This window comes from Chinchilla lanigera, unplaced genomic scaffold (assembly GCF_000276665.1).
Source record: "Chinchilla lanigera isolate Chin_1 unplaced genomic scaffold, ChiLan1.0 scaffold00030, whole genome shotgun sequence".
Lineage (NCBI taxonomy): Eukaryota > Metazoa > Chordata > Mammalia > Rodentia > Chinchillidae > Chinchilla > Chinchilla lanigera.
In genome coordinates this window covers 11379304-11384750 of record NW_004955431.1, presented here as the reverse complement: position 1 = coordinate 11384750, position 5447 = coordinate 11379304, and the positions used below count along the sequence as shown (strand labels likewise).

The following is a 5447-nucleotide window of genomic DNA, read 5'->3' as shown; positions in this document are numbered from 1 at the left end:
ACTGAAGCTTACACAAACTTACATAAACCTTTCTTTCCTTAATTTTGGGCATCAGGTATTTTGTCCCAGCAATGAGAGAAAAGTAATCAAGACATCCACTATATAAAAAAATCACATCTTTATTATCCATTCCTCAGCTGATGTGCATTAAGATTGTTTCTAAGATTTAGCTATTAAAACTTGTGCTGCTTTAAACAAAGGAGCACATATATTACTGTAGTATGATGTTTTCAATTTTTCTGGAAAAATACCCAGAAAGGGAATAGCTGGGTTGAATGGGACCTCTAATCTTTGTATTTTGACTAATCTGTACACTGATTTCCACAGTGGTTATACCCGTCTACATTCCCATCAACAGTGGAGAAGGGTTCCTTTTTCCCTGACAGCCCCTCCAGCATTTGTTATTGGTTGATTTTTTTTATGATAGCCATTTTTTTTGGAGAGAGAAGGAATCTCAATGTTTTTTTAATTTGCATCTCTCAGATGATAAATGATGTTGAACATTTTTTCGTATATTTGCTGTTCATATTTCTTCATCTGAGAAGTGTGTATTCATTTCAGATAGGTATTTTTTGATTTGGTCTTTGATTTGGATGGCCTGATTTTTTTTTCAATTCTTCATATGTTCTAGATATAAACCCTTTATCTGGGACAATTGACTATAATTTTTGCCACCCTGGATTCCCTTTTCACTCTGTTGTTGATTTCTTTTGTTATGCAAAAGCTTTTTAATAAGGTGAGTTCCCATTTGTTGATTCTTTGTAGTATTTTGGGGGGATCTTTTCCTCCATCCTTCAGAATTATGTAACCTGTCTGTCTCTGCCTCCTCCTCTCTCTTTCTGCCTGCCCCATATTTGAGAGCCTTAATGATCAAGGTTGTCCAATAGAAATTTATGCAATATTGAAAATATTCTGTATCTGCTGCACGGTCCAAAATAGGAGCCTGTAGCCACTTGTTACTGCTGAACACTTCAAATGTGGTCAATTCAACTAATTCCTACATTTATTTAATTTTAACTAGTTTATTTTTTATCTTCATATATTTACTTGCAGAGAAATGGTTATTTATACAAAAAGATGAAGCGCCTCCTCACCCCCTCCTCCTACACTCATTCCAATCTCCACTTTTCACAGGCCACCCTCAAGAGCTTGGTCTGTATCCTTCCAACTGATTTCAAAAACATTTACATATGTATGTGTACCAGCTAGCAGTATAAAGTGTTGAACTTCATCCAGGAAATGTTTATAATTCAAATTCACAAAGTCATTACACTAAAGGCATCATTCTCCAACTTTTTTCCCTCATTTTTTTAGGTACTTCCATGAACATGTGGCTTTCATCTGTTGCACTTTTTTTTGTTTTTTTTTCCAGTACCGGGGATGGAACTCATGACCTCACATTTGCCAGGCAGGCACTGTGCCGCTGAGCTAAATCCCCAGCCCCTGTTGTGCTTTTATAGATACGTGTACTATTACATCATAAGAACTTTCCATTTTATTCTAGATGGATATTTGAATTGTTTCCAATATCTGGCTACTACAAATTGAGCCAAGGAGAAATTCCTGGTGTTTCATGAGCATACATGTAATAAAAGTGGTCTGTATTTTTCAATTAAATACAAGAAATGCTTTCCTACTCCCAAAGTCATAAACATTTTTAGTATACTGGCTTTTAATAATTCAATTCCTGTGTGTTTTACTTGTCTGTGTAATCCATGGTCCATTCTCTACGCTCAGAGAACAAATTACCTCCAAATAATTTCTCATCTTCTAATGCCATCTCTTTCATATTCCAAATTCATATGAATGCATAGGTCCTTCTGGAATCTCTTCTGTTCTGCTGAGTCACTATCACAAAAACTTATTATTTATAGGTGATTGTATGTGTGTTTGTTTCTTCCTTTGCAATACTTGTAACATTTTTTCTAAATACTGGTGAAGATCTCCAGGTTTATGTTGAGTGTAGTAATAGGTCTTTATTTTCTGTTCTTAATTTTAAAGAAATGCATATAAATTCAGTGTTTCTCCTGATATAGTTTTTTGTTTGTTTGGGCAGTCTTTTCATTGTACGAATGTCTTTTTCTTCAGTATGAAATGTTGGTGTCCCCTAAGTTTTAGCATTTGTTAAAGTTCACCTCACTTGGGACATTTTGCATCAAAATATTTCTGATGCACTGAGAGATACAAAAGCCTGGTACATGTTTTCCCATTTTGAAGCTATTTACAGGTCTTAATGAGTATGAATTTTGTGGTGTCTAATATGATGTGACTTCTGGCTGAAACCTTTTCCACATTCAGTACTCATTACAACCATAGGGCTTCTCACCTGTATGGCTTCTCACATGCACAGTGAGAGAAGAACTCTGAGAGAAGGCTTTTCCACATACATTGCATTCATAAGGTTTATCACCTGAATGAATTCTCACATGTACAATAAGTGATCTTCACTGAGAGAAGGCTTTTCCACATTCATTGCATTCATAGGATTTCTCTCCAATGTGAATGTTTTAATGATTTATGAGGTACTTCTTCTGACCAAAAGCTGTTCCACATTCATTACATTTAAAGGGTTTTTCTCCAGTATGAATTTTCTCATGCTCAGTAAGATTTGATTTGCCACTAGTTTTCCCACACTGTTTACATATGGAGGGCTTCTCTCCAGTGTGAGTTCTCTGGTGTTTCATGACATTTGACTTCTGAATGAAAGCTTTCCCACAATCTTTGCACTCAAAATGTTTCTCTCCAGTGTGAATTTTCTGTTGGGTAAGGAGGTTCCCCTTCTGGCTGAAGGACTTCCCACATTCATTACATCCAAAAGGTTTCTCTCTAGTATGAAAATGCTCATGCTCAGTGAGATTGGATTTGTGGCTGAAGATATTCCCACATACCTTACAGGCAAAGCAGTTTTCCCCATTATAATTTCTCTGCTGACTGAGGTGTGACATCAGAATGGAAGCTTTCCTACATTTACAAGATTTCTTTCTAGTATGAATTTTTTGATGGATGAGGATTTACTTTTGGCTGGAGATATTTCCACATTTCTTACATTTATAAAGCTTCTCTGTGTATGACCTCTCAAATGCAGAATAAGGGATAAAGTCTGAAAGATAATTTTATCACACATAGCACACTCAAAAGCTTTCTCTCCAGTATAAAATCTAATATTCAATGAGAGTGTGCTATATTCACTAGTTTTTTCTCCAGCATGAATTTCTCTTGCTCAATGAGATGTCATCTAGCTAATGGCTATTCAATATTCCTTAGAAGCACAGGGTGTCTCTTCAGCATGACTTCTCGGTTCAATGAAACATGTGAATAAATGTTTACCCACATTCAGTAAATTCATAGGATTTCTCTCCAGTGAGGAATGCTCTGCTATCAGACAGGGTAGAAAGGGATTTCCACATGGACTTACAAGGGGCAAGTTTCACAAGGAGTAAACTCTGGTAGGGGATTTCCAAATTAATAAAATTGCTGATTATTTTCTACACAGCTTTCCTGATAATGAAGCCTAAATTATCTTTCCAAATAAAATTTCAAAAGGTATTGCCTTAAGAGAAATAAGGTATGTGAGGAAAGGAAGGATTTTTCTAATTATCTTATAGTCACTGTTTTTTCCCATCAGTGTTTATTGGAGAAGGATGCAACTTGCCTCCCAAGTCTTCATGTCCGTTTATCTGCTCACGATCTTCTCAGGATTATTCTGGACAGACTCTTCCCACTTCTTTCTCCACTATCCAGTTTGTCTTCCTCAATGGAAGATTGTATCCATTTTGGTCTCTTTAAAACCTACCATTGGGGAAAATGACACAGCACTAAACTGTTATTGCTGTGACCAAGGTACCATTCTAGAATTCAGAACGGGCCCTCTGGGGCCCCTGGGCCATCTGAAGGATGAGAAAGGTGTACTTTTCAGAGATGCGCAAGGAAGTGGCCCTCCTACTTTTGTGCCACGTTTACCAAACCACCATATCGACCCACGGACAAAGACAAAAATGTCCCTTTAACTAGTTTAAATATAAATAGCCACGTGTGACTACCGACTATGTTGTTGAAAAGAGCAGCTATAGAAAGTCTGCTGAAATAATTACTACAGTAAGAGCTACCATTAGTTAACATTTGTTTAGTTAATTCAAACTTAAAAACAATTGTTATAGTGAGTATTACAGTTATCCTCATGTTACAGATTAAGAGCCGTTACTCTTCCTAATATTATTCACTTTCTCAATATTACATAGCAAATATCATGGGACAGGTAGCAATAGAAATAAAGGGGTGGAAAATTGATCTAAAAAGAGAAATAAAAGCAAATATTTTTATGATCATGAATGAACTGCATTTTTGTATGTTTTTCTCAACATTTTATCCTCAGGCCTGGCTCTTAGTAGTAGATGCTCAATAAAAATGTGTTGAATGGAAGAATGAATAAATATATGGCTAGAACCTTGGTCTATACTGCAGAGAATTATAGCCAATTGTCCTTTATCTTTGCTAAGAGTAGCCTGGAAGATTTAGATAACATGAAAAAATGTCTAGAGATTAAAATGTGTTTCTGAAGGATATTAAAATTTACAGTGTGAAAGTATGTTTTAAAAAAGATTTTACCTGATCAAAATGCATCGAATTTGAGGTTTCCACCCGCAGAGTAAAGTACTGATTACATTGATCCTTTGTCCCTTTGAGAGAATCATTCATTCTTTGATAGAAAGGACTCTGTCTTTGCAGATAAAAAAAAAAAAAATGGCAAGTGTTTCCTGAACACAGGCAATTTTCTGAAAGAAATTCTTGCCAAATATATTTCATTTGGAGAGTGAATCATAAGGAGGGCACATGTGCTCCTTAATTACAGGTCTGTTTGTGAGGAAAGCTACTAGACATCAGTTTGGGATTATTCAAGCCTGCAGATTTTATGATTCATTCCACTATGAAGCTGTTTAGACTTTTGAAAAAGTCAGTGGTCTCCAACTATTTTTAATGGGGGATTTCACCAAGCTTTATGATCTTCAAAAATAATCATATCATCATTTACCAATACTGATCTAGAAAACATAACAGACAGTTTGAAGGAGCTGTGAATGTTAATGGCTCCGCTGCCAAGACTAGCATCTCCTTCTTGAACATGTCTGGCATCTTTCATCCACTGCTCTATGATGCTTTCTGGAGCAAATCTGTCTTGGTCTTGGTTACATCTTCAAGGCTGGTGGGGCACCTCTAGTTGAATTCTAAGATAAACAAATGCATCAAATTTTTTTATTTTTTAGGTAAGAAATACAAGTCCAGGGTAAATTAAAACTTTGCCCATAGCAGTTAAACAAGAAATAACAAAATGCTAAGATGAAAAGGAATGAAATCACTTTTGTATCTTTTAATTGTGATCTTCATGGAGAAGCTTCAGAACCAGAAAAGTTTAATTTGAAAGAAAATAAATGAGAGAAAGAAGAAAGAAA

The 5447-nt window shown here is 35.7% G+C and overlaps 1 pseudogene; it reads right to left on the bottom strand.

Annotated features, from left to right (window-relative positions):
• Positions 1-2294: 2294 nt before the first annotated feature.
• On the bottom strand, positions 2295-2945 carry LOC102007145 (annotated as a pseudogene).
• Between the last annotated feature and the right edge of the window lie 2502 nt (positions 2946-5447).